Here is a 22,456-nt window from a genome sequence, read left to right on the forward strand (position 1 = left end):
ATAAAAGGTCTACCAACATCCATGTTCATGGTAGCAATATTTCAGATAGCCAAAAGAGGGAATCAATTCAGCCCCAGTACCAGCAGCGCATGCCTATAATTTGAGCCACTCAGGAGTCTGAGATCTGAAGATTGTGGTTTGAAGCCAACCCATGGAAGTGCACGAGACACATCTCCAGTTAACCAGCAAAAAAAAATGGGTAGTGAAGCTATGACTTAAGTGGTAGAGTGCTAGCTTTGAGCAAAAAAAAAAAAAAAAAGCTAAAAGACAGCTCACAAGCCCCAGGACCACCACCACCAAAACAATAAATGGATTCAACTCAATTGTCCATAGATGGACAAATGATGGACAAATAAGCCAAACATAATATTATATTCTGTGGACTATCTTATAGCCTTGCCCTACAAAAAAGGAAGTTCTGATACATGCTACAATACTGGTGAAACTTGAGATCAACATCCTGAGTGAGAGGAGGTGGTCACTAAAGCCTAATGTCACTGCAAGGGTGTTTCACTCCTGTGAGGTACCTAGAGTAGTCACATTCAGAGAGACAAAAAGAATAATGGTAGCCCTGGACAGGGGGGAGGTTGCTCTGGGGTGAGGAGAGGTGGAGGAAAAGAGTGTGATGTTATTGAATGGTAACCGATTCTCAGTTTTGTGAGATGGAACAATTCTAGAAACAAATGGAGCTGTTGGCTGCCCAATCACTTGAATGTGGTTATCAGCACTATTACCCCTAAGAGTGATTGTGATAGCCAATTTCATGTTCTATGTACTTTAACACATATATACAAGAGACTTTGCAGTTGGTGCAGGCTTACAGCTTTCTGTGTGATCCAGGTTTATTAGCAGCATCAGTATTCATAGAAGAATGTGATTATTCTGGAGAATGATGGCTAGAACTCAGGGTTGCAGAGAACTTGAGGGCAAATGGCTTACCAACTAATATTATTACATGGTTATAAATAAGGCCTACAAGGAATGAAGGAATGATGAAAACATTAAATCTATTGGGCTGAAAAAGAAACATTGTTCCTTTTTTAAATTATTATTATTATTATTATTATTATTATTATTATTATTATTATTATTATTATTTTGGTAGTGGTGGACATTGTGGGACTTGAACTCAAGGCCTGCACTTCTTCGCTCAAGGAAAGTGCTCTACCACTTTGAGCCACAGCTCCACTTCCAGTTTTTCTGGTTGTTATTCAGAGATAAGTCTCAAGGACTTTGCTGGCCAGGCTGGTTTGAACCATAATCTTCAGATCTCAGCCTCCTGAGTAGCTAAGATTACAGGCATGAGACACCAGTGCCAAGTGTTCTTTTTTATTTAAAAAATTATAATTCAAATGTTGGAATAAGTAACATGTCCCCAAATACATGATTTTCCCCAATGATGCAGGAACGGCCACATCAGCCAGCCCAATCAGGAGTACTACTGGTCCATATTCTCTAGAGGTGCAGTTTTCATGACATCTTCTAGGGGCATGGTATCCACTCTCCAAGTTGCTTCCTCCTGCATCATTGTAGGCATCACACCAGAACACCTGGAGAGGATGAGGAGGTGATGCCAGCAGCCAGTTTGCATATGACAAACTTCAGTCCACAAATACAGGTAATCAAACAGGAAGAGGCAAATTGCTCATGAACTACAGAGAACCCATGAACCTGTCCATGAAGGTTCAACCGACCACGGAGAATCCACCCACAGTCCCCAAATGGGCCTCAACCCACCCCCAAAATCACTGTCCTCCAGGTTGAGGATCCAGGAAGGGAAAGGGACAAAATGACAACTTCGTGCCCAAACTCCAGCTGGCACATGAGGGGGCAGCCAAGCTCCTGGGAAGCGCTGCAGGTGGCAGGCCTAGGACATCACAGTCTTGTGTTCAAGTGTGAATATGTGTGTGTGTGTGAGTACACAGGAACTTACTCATGAACGTCTATGTTGTACGTGAGAACGTGTGCACGTGTGTAAGAGGGTGGAGTGTCTGTGAGGTGAGAATGTAGATGGCACTGTATCACCCATGTGTGTCTCATGAGTGTGGATGTGAGTATACTTGAGTAGAACTCTTTCTGTGTATGTCTGTGTATATGAATTATGTGTACTTTTATCTGTTGTTAAGTTTGTGTGCAAATATGTGTGTATGAATGTATATCATTTTGTGTGTCTACATATAGCTGTATTGTGCATGTAGGTGTATTGGAACACATGTTGGTGTTCATTTATGTATTTGGGTGTGAACACATGCATAATTATGTGAGAACGTGTGTGAACGTATGTAACCATGACGTAAGTGTAGAAGTGTGCATGTCTGTAAGATTATGTGTGAACACAGGCGGATCTCTGTGTATGTGTGTGTGTGTTGTTGCACATCTGTATTCACACCAGGCCACCCCTCCTGGGTACCCAGCTGTGACAAGAATGTGCAGGGCTGCTGTCACCACCAGGAGGACTGTGTGCCCCATTCATCACAGGCACATGGGAGGGTCTTTTGTCCCCCTTTCTTTCCCATCTGAAAGCAACTCTTGAAGTGTAACTGCGTTTGTTTGGAGAAAGTCCCTCGCCTTAGGTGAGCCCTGTTTGTCCTTGTGACTGGCGGCCCATGGACAAGATGTACAGCCCCTAGGCTTTAAAATAGCCAGGCACATTTCCCTTTGCCTGCAAGACACAATCCTGGCCCTGTGGCCTTTCAGATTCATTTGCAGGTAAACACCCTGGGACCGGCCACAGGCTGGAGACCAACCCGCATGGTCACAGCTGTGCCACATCATGGCGCACCCCAACACCCGGCCTGCACAAGAATGTTTGCCGTCACCCCAGGCTGTGGGCAGCAAATATTTTCCATAGCTCACCAAGGAGAAAGGTTTCACAGAGCATTCCCAGAGAGGTGGACACTGGAGTCAGTAACCAACTTGTTCCAACATTCGTGAGCCACGTGTGTGGACTCTCCTGGAAAACACAAAATCAAAATGTTAGGGCTGAATCTTTCTGCACAACCCCCCCACCCCACCCCACTACAAACTTCTAAAATGTGTTAAAGACCTTTACTCAAACAAATACAAACCAAAAATAAATACTGATTCTCTGGAACATGGGGGATCTTCCCTCCATGCTGGCAAATTGTAGGGAGCCTCCAAATGGCTGCCCAGAAGTTTACAGCTGTTGACACACATGGTAAAAGGGAGGCCATGCTGGGCGCTGGTGGCTCACGCCTGTAATCCTAGCTACTCAGGAGGCTGAGATCTGAGGATCGCGGTTCAAAGCCAGCCCGGGCAGGAGAGACCGTGAGACTCCTATCTCCAATAAACCACCAGAAAACCGGAAGTGGCGCTGTAGCTCAAGTGGTAGAGCGCTAGCCTTGAGCTGAAGAGCTGAGGGACAGCGCCCAGGCCCAGAGTTCAAGCCCCACGACCGACAAAAAAAAAAAAAAAAAAAAAAAGGGAGGCCTTTCCCAGGTCCTCAGGCAGTAAAATCCCCAACCAGCGTCTTCCACTGGGTGGAGGGAGGGTCCGGGGCTGAGGCTGTCCTGGTGGAGTTGGAACAGACCTATGCTCTGGATCTCTCTTGGTACCAAGGGTCAAGGTGGAACTATCCAGAAAACCTCAATGACACAAATAAGAAATATTTCCTGGACTCATGCTTTCTGGTTTCAACCCAGTGTGTTCGAGAATTGTGGGAGCTAGATGGCACAAAGGTACTACCCTTCATCCTAGCCTTGTCACCGCCAAAATTCCCAGGACTAGCCCTAGACATGGCAGCTCTTGACAGGCCAGAGTAGCTCCAGCTCTGGGGAAATGCATTTTCTGTCTGAGCAAAGCATATCAAAATGTAGCAAAGTTCCTGAATGTTGAACCACACAGCTGAGCCTCTCCAATACAGGGCATGTGAAGAAAAGGAGGGAGTAAGCAGTACCTGGAGCTTTAAGCCCAGATGGAGCAGGAAGAGGGAACCTGCTTAGCTTTTTTTCCAGGAAAAGCTAAGCAAGAAAGTAAGGCCCTGAGTTCAAGCCCTGGTACTGGTGCACGCATGCTTGTGCACACAAGCACAATCACATGTGTACGTGCGCATGCACACGCACACAAACAGAATGTACTGACATTCTAAAATTTACATCTGATGCCGCTTGAAAAGTGACACTGAGTTAAAGAAGCCAGACTTAATTGAGATAAGCCTACAACCTTGTAGATCTATGAAAAACACTGAGTATTACACTTTATAATGATTAACTTTTTGATGCTTGAGAAAACACAGGTTATGTTCTTCATGTATCCTGATCTTGGCCAAAAACTTGCTTTGAAAGGCTGGAGGAGGGAGGGATTGGAGGCGTGGCTCAGTTGGTAAAATGCTAGCCAATGAGCAAAAGTGTCAGGTAATGAGTTCAAGTCCCAGTCTTAGACAAAAAAAAAAAAAAAGGGGGGCAGGAGAGAGGGAGGGGAAGAAGGAAAGGATGGAGGAAGGGAGGGAGGGAAGGATGGAGGGACTGAGGAGAGAGGGAAGCGTGCAGGGAGGGCAGGAAGGAGGAAAGGATGGAGGAAGGAAGGGAGGGAAGGAGGGAGGAAGGAAGGGAAGGAAGGGAGGGAAGGAGGGAGGGAGGGAGGGAGGGAAAGCAAGACTGGAAGAATTTTGTGTGCCTTTCCTCTTATGTGGACTCCATGGCATACCATATGCAGCTGCACTCATTCCTCCTTCCAGCAGGTCCACCCCTGTTATGCTACTAAAGGCAAATAAGAAGCTACTATCATTTTCTCCACTCTGCCACACCCTTGCATCTGGCAACCGGAAATGCTTTCTTTTCAGATTGTTTTGATGTTACCACAGTCATCTTAAACAACTGGGTGGAAACTGCCACTTGTCAATTTCCAACTTTAACACAGGAAGGAAACCAGGTGGTAGTGGCTCATGCTTACAATCCTAGCTACTCAGGAGGCTGAAATTTGAGGATCGTGGTTCAAAGCCAGCCCAGATAGGAAAGTCCATGAGATTCTTATCTCTAATAAACCACCAGAAAACTGGAAGTGGTAGAGCACTAGCCTTGAGTAAAAGAGCTGAGACAGAGCCCACAGCCCAGGACACCCCCACCACACACACACACACACACACACACACACACACACACACACACACACACACACACACACACACACACACACACACACACACACACAAAGCTGGAAAGGAAACTATGTCTGTGACTGGCTGTTACTGTCAGGTCAGTCTCTGAGAGGTATTGAAAACCTCAACTTGCTTGCTAAATAGCATGACTTCTTAACAAAAATGTCCCCTAATCTACAACAGTGTTATGGGTTCTCATTCTGAGGGAGTTCACAGTGCCTATTAATTGTGGACAGGAAAGGAAATAAAGTGTATTCCTTTTAGAGCTATAGAATCCTGGGAATGGCATGACTTGGGAGAACATTGAGCCCTTTATCTGCTTCACAGATGATCTGGTGGACAGGTGACAGTGCTGAGGGTCACAAAGGAAATTGTGGTCCCTCCAGTGAATCAAAGTAGAATCCCGTTTCCACCAGAGCCCACCAGGCCCACCACTACCTGTTATAGACACCTGTCTTGTCTCATTTCCTTCTCTGGTACATTCCATTTCAGCTCAAGTGGTCTCTTTTAGTTGGTTTCTAAACATGGTAATGAAATACTTACCTCAGGATCTTTGCATCTGCCCTTTCTTCTACTTGTTCCCATGCTCACACCATCTGACCCTTATTTATATATCACCAACTCTGAGACATCTTCACCCTCTAAAATTTCTCCCCTGGCCTGCTTGTTTCCACCCCTAGGCAAATCTAAAATTGCACCTTTTTCAGTAGTCACACAACATCACAAAATTCTGAGAGCCTTTCTCCAACAAATCCAGGCACCTGAAGCTTTCGCTCTATCTTAGTTGCTGCCTCTGGGAGCCAACTTAACACAACATACAAGAATGAGGTAGAAGTGTTTTCTGAATGGCATTGCCTGCTCTTTGGATCTAGATCCACCTATCTAGAGCAAATGCATGTTAAATACCCAACAAAATGGCCAAGAAACAACAAATAGGCATGTCAAAACAATCAGAACCCAGAAATAGTTACTTCAGAAGTTATGAGCTCTTTGATTTTTGCCTGTTTGAATCAGGATCTTGCTTGCCTAGAAAACTCATGATCCTTCTATCTCAGCCTCCTGAGTGCTGGGATTATAGGCATATGCCATAAGGCTTGGCTGTGATCTTTGCTTTTTAATGCCAGATGTCTGGCTCCGGAGATGTGCTTGGGCCTCTGCAGATCATGTTTACCTAACTAAATGTGCGAGGTCATGCTGCTGAGCCTGAGGAGATCACGTGAGCTACAGCAAACAGTCAACAGATGCATGCTATTTATTTGGTTTTTCAGTCTTTTCATATATCTTCATAAACCATAGTCATTTTGCTTAGGGGTTATTCAAAAACAGTCTTTGCTGAGGGGAAGGCCATTTCTTCTAAGTTAATGCCATTGTTGCCTGCAAGACCAGGTATGCCTTTTGTTGTGTGTCAGTCCTGGGGCTTGAACTCAGGGACTGGGCATCTGGGTCTTAAGCCTGAGCACTGTCTATGAACTTCTTTTATTTTTCCCCCCTCAAGGCTAGTACTCTGTCACTTGAGCCACAGCTCGAATTCTGGCTTTTTGCTCATTAATTGGAGATAAGAGTCTCAAGTAAGGGCTGGGAATGTGTCTTTGTGGTAGAGTGCTTGCCTAGCATGCATGAAGCCCTGGGTTCAATTCCTCCCTACCACATAAACAGAAAAGGCTTGAAGTGGCACTGTGGTTCAAGTGGTAGAGCACTTGCCTTGAGCACAGAGAGGCTCAAGGACAGTGCACAGGCCCTGAGCTCAAACTCCAGGACCAGCAAAAAAGAAAAGAAAAGAAAAAAGAAAAGAAGTCTCAAGTACTTTCCTGCTCATGCTGGCTTCAAATCATGATAGTCAGATCTCAGCCTGCTGAACAGCTAGAATTACAGGCATGAGCCACCAACACCGGGCTAGGATCAGGTACACTTTTTACCGTCAGGCATCTACACTGTCACATCTTTTGACAGTAACATGTACCTATAGTTCCTATCTCTGGTACACTAAGCAGAGATAGAGTGTGATAGCTTCTGTCACCCGACACTATGTCTTAGCTTAGAAGTCACACACAGTACCAAGTTTGATGCCCCATGCCTGTAATCCTAGCATTTGGCAGGCTGAGATAGGAGGATAGAAATCCAGGCCAGCCGGGGGCCTGAATAGTAGTGAGACCCTGTTTGAAAAACAAACATAATGAGCAGACAGATAGACAAAGACATGTGAGATTATATTTAAAATAGCCTCATTTTTTCCCTTTCCCCCATCTCTGTTCAAAAGACTAAGTGTACCTGAAAGAAAAAATAATCAGTATATAAAAAGACTTAAAATTTAAGATAAGTAAGTTAATGGAAATTTCCAAAGGGAAATTTCTTTCACTGAAGGCTTGTTTTTCAGGTAAGAATTTCTCCACATTCAGAAGTCCAGATCCAGGCCTGAATCCATCATTGCAAACCCCAAAGACTTTCCCACTTAGTGATCATGAATACAGTTTATGCCCCATTGAACCAAAGTGGCTGCCAGAGCTCACCAACATTTCCGAGGACATCCGGCTTTAAATGTAACAAGTCATTCAAAGAACAAACACCTCTGCCTCCCTCACACATCATGTCTTAAACTGACTCCCACAGGCAGGGCTGCAGCAAGGTCAAAAAAACAAAACAAAAACAGAAAAAAGGAAAGTAGATTACAGGTCCTCTCTTTGGAGATAAATTTGCACTATGCTTTGGAAATGCACACAGAAGTACTCTCTTCAAAGCATATTCTCTGAAATAGCAGCTGCCCCTCACCTCAACTGGTCCTGGGGACCCAGATTATTTAAGTCACCAGTATTTGAAGACTATTTTGGCCAGGATGCCCCTGCTCAAGGCAGATCAAGGCTTCTTGCTTCTAAGCAGTCAGGAGCAGAAAAGAATCACTTTCTGCCAGGTGCCTGTGGCTCATGCCTGTAATCCTAGCTACTTACAAGTTGAGATGGGAAGATAATGATTCAAAAACTGGCTTGAAAATTGATGAGAACAAATCTCCAATTAGTCACCCAAAACCCAGAAGTAGAACTGTGATAGAGCACTAGCCTTGAGTGGAAAAAAAAACTAAAAAACAGCACCTGGACCCTAAGTTCAAGCCCAGTACCTGTAAAAGAAAGAAAGGAAGGAAGGAAGGAAGGAAGGAAGGAAGGAAGGAAGGAAGAAAGAAAGAAAGAAAAAGAAAGAAAGGAAGGAAGGAAGAAAGAAAGAGGGAGGGAGGGAAGGAAGGAAAGAAAGAAAGAAAGAAAGAAAGAAAGAAAGAAAGAAAGAAAGAAAGAAAGAAAGAAAGAAAGAAAGAAAGGAAGGAAGGAAGGAAGGAAGAAAGGAAGAAAGAAAGAGGGAGGGAGGGAAGGAAGGAAGGAAAGAGGGAGGGAGGAAGGAAGGAAGGAAGGGAGGGAGGAAGGAAGGGAGAGAAAGAGGATAGAAGAGAGGAAAGGTAAATTATTTGTTCAACAAAAATGGAAAATGTTAAAAACCATCATTTGACCCTCTGGATAATTCTGATTTGAAACTAAAACTTTCATCAAAGCTGGGAATATTCAACACACTTGCAATACAAGTGGTTCAAGTTTATCATTTGGTCTTGCTCACATTAAATAAAACCTCTAGAGAAGGAAGAAAACCACTTTCTTCCAGAATTTCCCAGTGGGGGGAAAATGGGCAAGATATAAAAATTTTATTTTGATCCTATAAGTGATTTTACACATACATGTGTATATATGCATATATGTGTCTATATACACATACATATATACATATACATATATTTATATATGTATAATATACACATTCATATATCTACTTATAATATATGCACTTGCTAGACAGGTGCTCTACCATTTGAGCAACATCTCTAGTTTTGTTTTTTGCTGGTTAATTATAGTTTTCAGACTCCCAGCCTGTTTCATGGAGAAGCCCTCTTTGAGCATCTTGGGGCTGTGAGCATGAACCCCATCCAGCAAGCCTCAATTATGTGAGCCTGTTTCTCTGCTTTTAGTTTGGGTCTTCTCTGGTGATGGCTCTCTGAGACATTGTGAAAGAACTAAAGAGGTGCAAGGCATAGATGAATTCTACTAGTACTAAAAATTAAGCAAACATGAAGAGAGTATTTCAGGAATCACACAGACTGTTTTTCTTCTTTCTACACACTGAGCTGATGACTGTTTGGGGCTATTTGGCAAAATCTTCTCTCAGCCTTTTGTGGAATGGTTTACAGTGAGATAAATAATGTACATAAAAATTTCAGTTTTGATACTGAGTTGAGAAATGACTGTTTGAGAAAGGGAAAATATTCAAAGTCACAAAGGAAATAACATAGGCAGGTGAATTGCCAAATCCTTCAAGATGTTGAAGCACTTTGCCAGGCTGTGTTTTCTCTCCAGCAGCATCTAAATACCCACCAAAGTTGGGGGGAGGGTGACCCAATCAAACAACATCACCAACAGTGGCAGGTGGCAGAGACCAGCTGGCCTTTCTGCAGTGTGTGTACCCAGACCTCGGTTCCTGCCAAATGCACCCGTGCTGGATGTGATCATGCCATGCCAATGCCAATCCCAGCATGCAGAGCTGTGGAACAACACATAATTATGAGAGGGACTTGTGGGAGGGTAGAGACAGAGGAACATGGATCTGCCTTCCCAAAAATTTTATTTTATGCCAGTCCTGGGACTTGAACTCAGAGCCAGTACACTGTCCCTTCAATAAATATTATTTTATCTGATCAGATACACATAGGTATTGTGGCTCTCCTAAGAACACCCTCTTTTGGTCTCACTGTGTGTGAATGCTTGGAGTCCTGTATAATTTATCATGTCCAGTGTATTTTAGATCTAGCTTCCGCATATTATAGAAAACATATGCTGTTTGTGTCTTTGAGCTTTGTTCTAAATCCATCCATTGCCCTGTAAATGGTATATTATTCTTTCTAATGGTTGTGTAAAATTCCGTTATGTATAGGTACCACTCATTTATTGGATCTATTGGATCCACTCATCTATTGTAGAGCATCTGGGCTGTTTCCATAACTTGGCTATTGTGAAGTGTTCTAAGTAGATGCCTTGAGCTTTTTGCTCAAGGCTGGCATTCTTACTACTTGAGCCAAACCTTTACTTCTGGCTTTTTGCTGGTTAGTTAGAGAGTCTCTCAGACTTCTCTGCACAGGCTGGCTTTGAACTGCAGTCCTCAGATTGTAGACATCTGAGTAGCTAGGATTATAGACATGAGTCACTAGTGCCTATCTCTAAGGATTTTCTCTTAAATGAGGACCCTGCAGTCTACAACTATATCTTAATAAGTGCCCTCTGCATGTAAAAACAGCAACAGTATCATCAGATGATGCTGTTTGTTTGTTTTCTTTCTGCTAACAAGACAGGGAGAAGAAGCTGACTTGCTATTTGAGTCACTCAAATGCCAAGCTTAATTGTGTGAGGTACACAGAACTACTTAACAAAGATGAAAGAAAGCATTTTCTCATGGCCAGGGTCAAGAATTTAAGTGACCATCCTGTTATTTAGTTAAATAGGCTTTTAATGATTAGCTCATCAATCCTAGAAATCAAAAGCTATATATTATACACAAGCGTACACACACACACACACACACACACACACACACACACACACACACACACACACACCTATAAAATAAACAAAGAACTTTAGAGGGTGTGTTGATTCAGGGAGGAACCTCCAAATCATCTGTGAAAGAGAAGGAACTATTTCCTGTCTAGCACCATTAGCAGCTTCATTAGCATAGAAATGCCTTGGGTGACACATTTTATAAGTGCCTATGATGTGGGAGACTGGTGGTGTTGAGAAGGCCAAGGGAGAAAAATTCTATCAGCCTGGAAATAAAATCAATACGAAGCACATGTCATTCACACCATGCATTCTTAGTTGCTTCATAAAGTGAAAGGCCAAGAGAACAAAGGGGTTATAGCCACACCACTCCATTCAGGACACATCAGACCACCTGGGTATGCAATCCCCTTCTGCAGACCTGCAGACAGGTGAGGACAGAGCAGCACACCATATTAGGAATAATCATTTCTCATCACCTTACTATCCTATTGACCCATCCCCCAACAAATGCAGTTAATTCTTCTCAAAGTTCTTTTTCTCTGCTCAAAACCCATTGCTAGTTGGGCGCCAGTGGTTCACTACCGTAATCCTAGCTACTCAGGAAGCTGAGATCTGAGTATTGAAATTCAAAGCCAGGTCAGGCAGGAAAGTCTGTGAGACTCATATCTCCAGTTAACCAGCAAAAAGCCAGAAATGGAACTTTGGCTCAAGAGGTAGAGAGCTAGCCTGGAGGGAAAAAAGGAAAGAAAAAAGAAAGAAAAGAAAAGCTAATATACAGTGTCCAGGCACTAAATTCAAGCCCTAATACAGGTATACACACATACACACACTCACAAATTGCTGCAGACTTGTCTGAATTTGGATCCCCAAAGAAACTCATTCTCCGCTGCAGAGTATGAAATTGACACTAAATACAGCCCTGCACAGTTGCTCAGTGCCTCTGAGACACAGAATCCATTACCAAAGGACACCACTGCTGGCATCAGGGACCTGTGTGTGGAGGCAGAGATTTTTGTCCTTATTAAATGCTCTGGTTTCTTCATTCTTCCTCACAAGAACAAAGATAGGTTGGTTCTCAAATGTGTAAGAAACCTGCCTTCATAAGGCAAAGCAATTGTGTTTGAAAATTTCTTCTCTCATGCCCCCACTCTTTTTCTCCAGCAAACTCAACTAAAAGGATTATTTGGATTGTTGCCATGACATGTAATTGTAAGATAGAATATAGAATTTTCAATTTTTTTCCAAATTAGTTTCATGAAGATCAGACTCTATGCCTTGGTAATGTAGAAAGACAAAATTTGAAAGAATAGTTCTGATTTGGGCTGGCTAAATGAAGCAAGGTAATTAAGAATAAAACCCTGCTAGCCTCATCCCCCTTGATTTTTGAGGAGCCATTTACATGTGTGAACAACACCCTGAACTTTTGCTTCATCTAGATCATTAAATCCTCTGAAAATGTTTTTCATGAATTAAGGATAGCCATTAGATGGTGAACATAATTAGCAAAGATTCAGCTATGGAGTTCTTCAAATAGCTGAGCAAATATTATCTCGTGTAATTGCACTAATTCCCTATTATGCCTTCTTGTACACTGTTAGTCCTGTGCAGGAAACCTCACAGGCCAGAGAAATTTCTCTGTAAAACAAAGAGCATCATTCTTTAAGTGTCTTCTCCTGGTGTGAGGCCATGAGGAGCAATACCGGCCTTTTCAATATAAATCTCCATTTAACTGTTCATAAAAGGCTAGCAGCTGATAGAAAAATCTAAGATTCTCCTACATGATTCTGCTTGCTGTGTATGTGGGGGAGGTGAGGGAGAGATGGGGTAGTGTGTTGAAGCTTGAACTCATGGCTTTGTGCATGCTAGGAGCACTCTACCATTGAGATACACTCCTGACCTGAACATTTTATTTATTCATTCATGTATTCATTTATTTATTTTTGCAATACTGGGGCTTAAACTTGGCGTTGCACACTCTTACTTGGCTTTTTTGTTCATGGCCAACACTCTACCATTTGAGCCATACTTCCACTTGGAGATTTTTGCTGATTAATTGGAGATAAGAGTCTCATGGACTTTTCTGCCTGAGCTGGCAATGGACCTCGATTCTCAGATCTCAGCTTCCTCAGTCGCTAGAACTATAGGTATAAGCCATCAACACTTAGCTATTTGGGGAGGGGGGTGGGGGGAAGCAGACTTCTTTATACCAGACTAGAATTTAACCACTAAACTTTGCTTCCTACTCAGCATTCACTTGGAAGTTTATGCTTTCCCAACAACATTTTAAGGTCCACACCAATTGCTTTTCTAGCGGTATGTTTTCCAAAACATTGGAAAGAAATTGAACAATTCTTAGCTCCTCTACTGTCTTTTGACTTTATAGTCAAAGAGAAATTAAGATTCTTCCCTAAGATCGCTTTTTAAGGCCAAAAAAAAAGGAAAAAAAAGAATATGAATGAAAATTTCTACTCTTTATTTGTTCGGCCGAATATAAAATGACTCCAGATTTGGGGATTTTAAAGCTGCTTGAGTGGATCCATTCCCCAGGCTTTGTGCTTCTGAACTTTCCCACCTCTGTGATACTTGACACCCTCAGAAGTGGCAGAAAAATGGGAAAAGGAGCAATAGGGGAAGAGTCAGGGGAGTGGGACACAGTGCTAAGTTTGCTCCAACCTCCACCCCAAGACATCTGCCCACACACATTCTCTGTTATGCTCTTCACAAAAGCAAGGCTGAAGTACACAAATTCTCAGTGCTCTCTGCCCCCACCTCCCACAAGCACACACACACTGTGATCCGCAGGGCTGGAAGTTTGGGGGAGGCCCCACCCCCTTCACACTACTGTCTGTCAGCAGGAGCCACCTGAGATTACAAAGATTTCCAGCCGGACAGTTCAGATTATCCTCACTGCAGGCTTTTCCCCTGACTGAGGCAAAGAAATGTGACCATGGTGTATGATGGACATGACCACACTCTCACCTTTTGATGGAAGATTGAAAGGACAAAATTAACACAAAACCTGCTGAAAAGGAGCATCTGGACCAAGATGGAGGCTGGGGGGACATAACTTACCAGCTATGTATACTTAATATACAAAGTAATTCTTAATATTGCCAGAGACATAGCTCTAATACTCAACGATAAGAGAAGATGGCATTAGCTCAAGGAGACAAAGTGAATTCACCTTTCCTCCGTCTTTTTGTTTTCTTCCCATATTGATGAGGGAGAGCTGTACTCCATTGACAGATACAAATCCTAATCACCTTCACAGACATACACACAGATTAAAGCTTTGACAGCTGTTAGGGAATCCCTCAACCCTGTCCACTACATACATAACATTAGCCATTACACTGCATAAATAGAAAAATGAAGGAGAGAGGTCACAGAGACTAGACATGGACCACTCATCTAGGGGGACAATGTCTGAAGCAAGTGCCTGAGAGATGGTACTCAATACAGTGGTAGCAAACACTACTGATGTGCTCCCTAGATTTCATGTTCACGTAAGTGTTTTCCTATAACAGTAACCCACTAAGTTTTCATAATTGCCTGTGAACTAGTTCGGGAGGCTGCTTTTAAAGGAGTCCCTGTCTCCTGGCATTCATAATCCTTGTATAAACTCACTCCTTCAATTGGGACTGGTTTTAGGAAGAGAATGACTCCAGGAAGGAAGAGAATACAGGAGAAGTAACAAGAAGTCATGTCCAAGGTAACAATATAGTGGGCTGCAGATACCCTTAGGGATGCCCTCTTTTATCCTAGAGGATAAGCCAGCTACTATGCTGTGAGCTGCCCTATAAGGAGGCTAGTTAGCAAAAACTAAGACCACATTGGTCAACAGCTAGTAAGAAACTATGGCCTTTAATCCACCTGCCTGTAGGAATTAAATCCTGCCAGAGAGGAATCTTAGATGAATTTGGGAGGAGGATCCTCCTCTCGTGAGCCTTCAGATGAAACTTCAGCCCCCATGGATACCTTGCTTGCAGCCCTTCAAGAGATCTTAAGTCAGAAATATCTAGATGTTTGACCTACAGGATCTATGAGATAATAAAATTTTTGAGCTATAACATTTTGGAGAAATTTGTTATACAACAATGGAGAGATGGCCAATTAATAGATTTCACAGAACAGGAAACAGCCAATCAAAAGTAGACTAACCAAAGACATAAAACCCCATTCCTGATCCTGTCTGCATGTTTGTTATGCCTCAAGGGTGGCTACTTGACTACTATGTCTCTTTTGACTGGTATCCTGATGACCCTCTGTTTCTCCTAGCCTTCCTAAATTTTTACCAGCCGGCAATCTCAGCTCCAAATATCCACAACAAGAAAGGATTCGTGACGCAACTCCTGAGTTAGCCAGATCTACCTTCCTGGAAGTTACAGTCACGTTAGTCATTAACTTGCTTCATCTGCCTGAACCAAAATGTGAGGAAAATTCTAATAATTTGTGCATGTACACACACACACACACACACACACACACACACACACACACACACACACACACACACACACACACACGTAAACACACTTAAGAGAGAAGCACTAATTTGAATTTGCCTTCTAAATAAGCTTAGTAACATAAGAGAATCACTTGGAGCTTTAAAAAAAACAACAGTGCCTGGGCTGTATCCTAGACCAAGGAAATCACCAGCTATGAGTGGGGACCAATCCAGGGTAAGATCAAGGCTCTACAGTTTCTAACAGGATGCAAGAAGGTAGATAATTCGATTCCAGGCACAGAATGGTGCTACATCACACTGTGCTGCTTGGTTGCTGTGTGTAGTGGTAAATAAGATCTGTGAAACACAAGGAACATAAAGTCTACATATTGGGGATCACTGTAGTGTACATGCAGAGGTTGCCATGAAGTAGAACTGCTGGTCCAGAAAATATTTGTGCAGAAAATGTTTGTGCTGGCCACAACCCAGGTTTTCCTACTTTCACAGTAATACAGCTGTAACTTAGCATATGGATCCCTGGCTGGTTGATGTTTTCTATCCTCCCTTACAAGTAGGCATGACCACTTGACTATATTCTGCAGTGGAGTGTGAGAGGAGGTGATGTGTAGAACATTGGGGTCTAGAACCCAGCACTGTCTGAACTGAATTATTACAATAATGGAGCTTTGACCCTGGAGCTCTAGATAATGACCTTGGGAACAGCAGAGGAACAAGAAGGAAAGAATGTAGGCCCTGCCACTCAAGTCTCATCTGGACTGGTTCACTCTTTGGCTAACTAAGCCACTATTCCAAATGCTCTCAAGAGTCCTTAGGGTGAAATCAGATTCCTCCGATTCCTCTTCAATAAAAGATGTGCTGCTTAACTCCTAGGAATCCTGATTCCAAGCGGTTCCCAGGTCCTTCAGAAAAGCATCAGCTACAAACACTGCCTAGTCCAAGGTCATGGCTATTCCCAAGGAAACCCATGTCCAGTGTCTGATGGCTTTGTAGGGATACAAAGGAATGGTAAAGGGCACTATCTTAGATAATGAGGACCAAACCACCTATGTAGAAATGGTCAAATGAATATCTAAAAGACATCTGATCACCTGACTTCTGGGAGATTCTTAAAACCCTCCTACTAGTCTCAACTGAACAGAGGAGGTGGCCAAAGTCCAATGTATTCTCCAACTGGGACAGGTTATGTCATCAGCTCTCAGACAAAGAACACACATCCCACTTTTTTAGTTTTGTGCCAATGCTGGAGTTGAATTCAGGGCCTTGCGCCCTCACTCGGCTTTTATACTTAAGGCTGGCACTCTACCACTTGAGCCACACCTCCATTTCCAGCTTTTTTGCTGGTTAGTTGGAGATATGAGTCTCATAGACTTTTCTGCCTCTAGTTGGCTGTGAACTGAGATGCTCAGATCTGAACCTCCTGAGAATCTAGGATTATAGGTATGGGTCACCAGTACATATCCCACTTTCTTTAAGGGGGAAAAAGTTCTGCTACTTCGGTTCATCAGATTTTTTTTTACCATCGTTAGGCAGCTAGCTCAGTACTTTCTGCTTTGAACTAGCTGAACAGCCTGGCAGAGGATTCTTGAGGCTTGTCAGGCCCAGGCACAGATGCAGAGAAAAGAGCTGCAAACATGTATAGAGAGAGATATGCTGCAACCCAAGGTAAATGTAAGTAAACAGAAGCTGGTGACCAGCGAGGGGTTCAGTGCTGAGAAGGGAAGGCTGTGGGATCACTGCTGGCCAACCACAGAGGTGTGTTTAGTGTGTGGTATAGGACCCAACTGACTTGCTCGACAGTGATTTAATACACAGCTCTACACACTAAGAGACTTCAATAAACGTTGTTGACTGACTGCCCAACTGGCTTTGACCTTGCCTGAAAAGAGGGCAGGGGTGCTAAATAAACTCTAGGTATTATCATAATAATACCTGCTGACCAAGAATGTTGTCAAGATGAATGACCTCCTTTTAAAGGGCAAAATGGGCTTCTCTGCAGAATGACACTAGATGAATACTAAATTTAACATCATTTGAATAGGACCTTATATTGCTTCAACTCTGCCCCATCACAACATCAGCTAGAGATCTTCTAGAAATACAAACAATCTCTTATTGAGACAGTTCAACTGAAAGGTGACTTATCTTGACACTAGTGGTTTGCTCTCTTTGTTGTCTTAGAACCCAAAGATGGAATGAATCTTGGAAGATAGAACACTGTTATCTACCCAAAGCCAAAACTGCCCAGAAAACCTAGAAATTAGTCCCTTCCTTCTGTCTCTCTCACCCTGCCCAGCCCCAGGAAGAATAATTCTCCACTGCTCCTAGGAAACCTTTGCTTGGATATGTACCAAATCCACTGTCAGGATGACCTCTTTGTGTTTAACCCTAATCCTTTGAGAAATGATTTGTCAACTCCTTATTGTTTAGTCTTCAGGGAAAATAAAAAGAAGTTCGATACTCTGTCCTTGAATTGAAATTTAAACAGACTGGAAGATACATACATACATATATACATACATACATACATACATATATACATACATACATATATCATTAAGTTATCAAGTTAGGACTTTAAAACTGATGTTGTCAGTCATACAAGATTAAACCAGCTCTTCACATATATTTATCTTTTTGTTGTTGTTTGGTTGGTTTTAGAGAGTTTTGTTTGTTTATCTGTTTCATTTTCTTGAAACAAGATCTCATTTTGTTGTCCAGGTTAGCCTAGAACTTGGGATCTATCTGCCTTTACCTTCTGAGTACTGAGATCACAGGTAAGAACTTTTATGCCTGGCTATCTTTTTTTTGGGGGGGGGTCCGGTTGTGGGGCCTGAGCTCTGGGCCTGGGGAGCTGTCCCTCAGCTCTTTAGCTCAAGGCTAGCACTCTACCACTTGAGCCACAGCTCCACTTCTGGATTTTTTTTTTCTGCTTATGTGGTGCTGAGGAATCAAACTCAGGGCCTCATGCATGCAAGGCAAGCACTCTACGTCTGAGCCACCTTCCCAGCCCCGCCTGGCTATATTTTCTAACCTCTCTTATGCTCTTACTACATGGATCTTGTTTTCAATTCAACCCCAACTTGACATTTATTGCCAAACTAACACATATAAATCATATATATACACCATATATATCTCATATATATATATATATATATAATATACACAATGCATTTGAGTTTCTTTGGGGAAGGGGTATAGGCCTGTTGATGCTGTAAAGTGAAGGGTCACTCTCTCTCCAATATGTCCAGTGACAGAATAACATTACTGAGAAACCTAGTGTTTTTCACTGAATTAAAAAAATTGTCTAGTGGCAGAATAGTTTGGCATGAATAGAGTAAAAATCCAGCCAACTATCAGTGGTTTTCCATTGATTTCTACAGTTATATCTTTGCCCCAACTGTGTTAGAGACCAGAATCAGCCAGCTGAAATTTTCTCTTGCAACACCTTCAAAGTTAAAGCTAAGAAGAATGACTGAATACTTGAGCACCAAAAATTATAATGATTTGTCAGTTGATAGTAGCTCACACTTGTAATTCTAGCTGCCCAGGAAGCTGAGAGCTGAAGAATACATAGATCAGTGTGGGCAGAACAGTTTATAAGGTTTCATCTCCAAAATAGCCATGCTAATAGAACTCCAGCCTACCAAGTGCAGGTATCTGAGTTCAAACTCTGCCACCAAAGAAAGAGACAGAGAAACAGATATTTAAATTATGACCTCTAGTGGGAAGATTCTTAGGAGAAATATGAAATGACAGAAATACAGAGTAGGGGAAAGGCATAGCCCTGCATGGCCCTCCACCTCCTACCATTGCTGAACCTTGAAGATATGATGCCATGAGCTCCTGCTGACACTTGGCAGTTAAGGGGATCGGCCTGAGAGAGCTGCAAATGCTGACCCTGAGCCCTAAACCCAAATAAGTAACTCCCTCCCTCCAGACTTGTTAAATGCTAACCAGATGTTCCAAGAGTTACAGTTGGACACATCCTAATGGACAGAGCATGCTCTGTCTCTTTCTTTTTCTTTTATGCCTACATTTATTTGCATAGTTGTTTTGCTACTTTTCATCTTGCTCATGCATGAGTGATTCTGTCCAGACATGCTATTTCCTCTGACTTAATGTGAGTAAATTGTCCTTGACTCCTTTTCCCAGTTTTATTTGAATCCTCAAGCATCATTTGAGAACTGATTATTGTAGTCAACTTATATTTCTATAGAGATTTCATTCTGAGGATGCGAATGATAGTATCAGATACCTATTTTTTTTTTTTTGTCGGTCGTGGTGCTTGAACTCTGGGCCTGGGAGCTGTCCCTCAGCTCTTCAGCTCAAGGCGAGCTCTCTACCAACTGAGCTACAGTGCCACTTTCGGTTTTCTGATGGTTTTTATTGGAGATAGGAGTCTCACGGTCTCTCCTGCCTGGGCTGGCTTTGAACCACTATCCTCAGATCTCAGCCTCCTGAGTAGCTAGGATTACAGGCATGAGCCACCAGCGCCCAGCACAGATACCTATTTTTTTAATGGAATTTCCTTTTACTGTGGGCTGGAGGCAGACAGTAGAAGAATGCTTATCTAGTAGCACTTGAAGGAGCCCTGAGAACCAAAAAAACTGGATGAAGAATGGTTTGGGCCAGCAGTGGAGGTAATGGTAGGAAATGGCAATGGTCAGGAGATTTTTCTCATGGATTAGACAGAGGGTGAAGGAAAGCAAGACAGTAAAGACAGTCTCATGCCTGTAATCTTAGCTACTCAGGAGGCTGAGACCTGAAGACTGCAATTCAAAGCCAGCCTGGGCAGGAAAATTCAGGTTAATTCATCTCCAATTAAGCACCAAAAGTGCCAGAAGTGGAGCTATAGCTCAAGTTTTAATGTGCTAGCCTTGACTGCAAAAACTCAAGGATAGCCCCAAGACCCTGAGTTCAAGTCCCAGCACTGGCATGCACACAAGCACACACACACACACAAAGATTTGGGGTTATGTATTCCTAATTGAATAGATGTGAGATTTAGTTGAAATGAACACTTGGAAAGAAGAAAGATTTCGCCAGGAGGGGGTGAAAGGAGAAAGTAGGAGTCCCCCTGAGCAAGGATCACGGCAGGAAAGATTCATGAAGGAGAATTTCTCTTCCATTTTTGGGGTCAGACTTTTTCATATTACGGATTTTTCATCTCCCTTGTGTGTACATCTGGCAGGTGTTGTCACAACTTCCTCACTGGGAAATATCAATACTCTTCTTCCTTGCTGACAGATCGCCACTTTGTTCAAGTCATAGGAAATGGGTGGGCTGTCCCTGAGTGGGGAGAGGAAGAGCCACCATTTGACCAATGCCAAGGAAGGAAGGCATTATGAATGAATTTGTTCACCAGAGAGTAAATTTCTAAAAAACCTTTGTGGGGTTACTATTCCTTCACCCCCAACCACCAGCCAAGAAAGCAGGATTCAAAAAGTTAAGAAAGCAGCTCAGTACCACACTCAGAAATGGGACGGGCAGAGTACAACCCTGTGCATCTTCAGATTCATTGTAGTGCTTGTCACATGGCCTTGAAGACCCTTCCATGCTCTTGGAAATGCCTCATTGATCTTTGGGTAAAGTCTTAATTACCAGCTCTACATAACTGTCTGGGACATCCCAGTCCAATGGCAAAAATTATCCCTAATATTCCTGCTGTGTATGTGTACCTGTCTCCCCACACTGAGGGACAAGTGTGTGTGTGTGTGTGTGTGTGTGTGTGTGTGTGTGTGTGTGTGCCCCTGGCACTGGGCAGGGAAGGGCTTCTGGTAGACTTACCATTGTTGTGTGGATGAATTGTAGAGAAGAGACCAAGAAAAAGATTTTTTTTTAATCTTAAGAATTTGAATTTGAATGTGAGCCATTCATTCTTTACCAATGTGAGTGAAATTGAGATAACTCCCTGCAGCCTATCTGATCACGATGGAATTAAACTAGATCTCAACAAATGATACTACAGAAAACACATGGAGACTGAACGACACATTGTTAAATAACAGGTGGCTCACTGAAGAAATAAAGGAAGAAATCAGAAAGTTCATGCAACTCAATGAAAATGAAAATGCCGCATAGGAGAACCTCTGGGATACAGCAAAAGTAGTGCTGTGGGGAAAGTTCATAGCTCTAAGTATATGGATAAAGAAAAAAGAAGCAGCCCAAGTAAATAACCTCATGATGCAACTAAAGCTTCTAGAAAACACACAAAACAAACCCAATGTGACTGCACTGCACTGCGGATAAAAATCACCAGCCAGGCCAAAGGAGACATGCAAGAAGCAGCCTTTTAGAAAATCCTAGCTCTCAAGCCTGGTACCAGTGGTTCATGTCTTTAATTCTAGCTACTTAGGAGGCTCAGGTCTGAGGAATGTGGTTCGAGGCCAACCAAGAAAGTAAGAAAGTCCTCGAGACTCCCATCTACAGAAGTGGAGCTGTGGCTTGAGTGGTAGAGCATTAGCCTGAAACAGAAAAACTAAGGGATAGCGCCCAGGTCTTGAATTTAATCTCCAATATTGGCACAAGAAAAAAAGTAAAATGAAAAAGAATTCTGTAGCTCTACAGTGTCTTTGTTTGCCTGTCTTCTTGCAATAAGGAGGAAAGTGTTGCCTTAATGAGTCACACGATGCCAATTTTGGTGGTAAAATTAAATTTTGAATAAACAGTATGAAAAATCAAATATTAGAAATCCATTTCTTAAAAGCTTACAGCAGTGACTTGTCAAGGTACTAGGCGAGCTTAAGTAAGATCATTTCAGATTATATATACAGTGCCGAACTAGTTTAATTTAATTACACTAAAATTGTTTTCATTAAAGCTTCCTCCTAATGCAAGAATATTATTAGAGATATTTTCGCTGACATTCTGCTAATAAGGTGGCTTAGCAACTGCATTTACACTTGACCAGGTCATTGTTTTTAGAGGTAGAGATGTCTCTCAGTGGGAATAAACTATACCCCATGAGAGATGGGGCTACTGAGTCAATTGAAAGAGACACTATAAAAAGGCAGGTGCCAATAGCTCAGGCCAGCAATCCTAGAGAGTCAGGAGGCTGAGGTGTGCCAAGCATGGTTCAAAGCTGGCCAAGGCAGAAAAGTGTGAGAGACTCTTATCTCATTTTCTGAGGAGGGAAGTCCAAGAGACCCTTATCTCCAATTAACCATCAAAAAAGCCAAAAGTGATAGAATGTACCAGCCTTAAGTGAAAAAGCCAAGCAAGAGTACAAAGCCTGAATTCTGAATTCCATCCTCAGCACACACACACACACACACACACACACACACA

The 22,456-nt window shown here is 42.6% G+C and overlaps 1 long non-coding RNA gene across 1 annotated transcript; it reads right to left on the bottom strand.

Annotated features, from left to right (window-relative positions):
* Nucleotides 1-1,320: 1,320 nt before the first annotated feature.
* LOC138816482 (uncharacterized) lies at nt 1,321-19,053 on the bottom strand. Its single transcript, XR_011368672.1, has 3 exons — nt 18,977-19,053; nt 2,857-2,953; nt 1,321-1,550 (listed from the first exon to the last, which is right to left on the bottom strand). It is a non-coding gene; the product is annotated as an uncharacterized lncRNA (long non-coding RNA).
* Between the last annotated feature and the right edge of the window lie 3,403 nt (nt 19,054-22,456).

Source organism: Dipodomys merriami, unplaced genomic scaffold, assembly GCF_024711535.1.
Source record: "Dipodomys merriami isolate MVZ:Mamm:240054 unplaced genomic scaffold, mDipMer1.0.p SCAF_7, whole genome shotgun sequence".
In the NCBI taxonomy this organism is placed as follows: Eukaryota; Metazoa; Chordata; class Mammalia; order Rodentia; family Heteromyidae; genus Dipodomys; species Dipodomys merriami.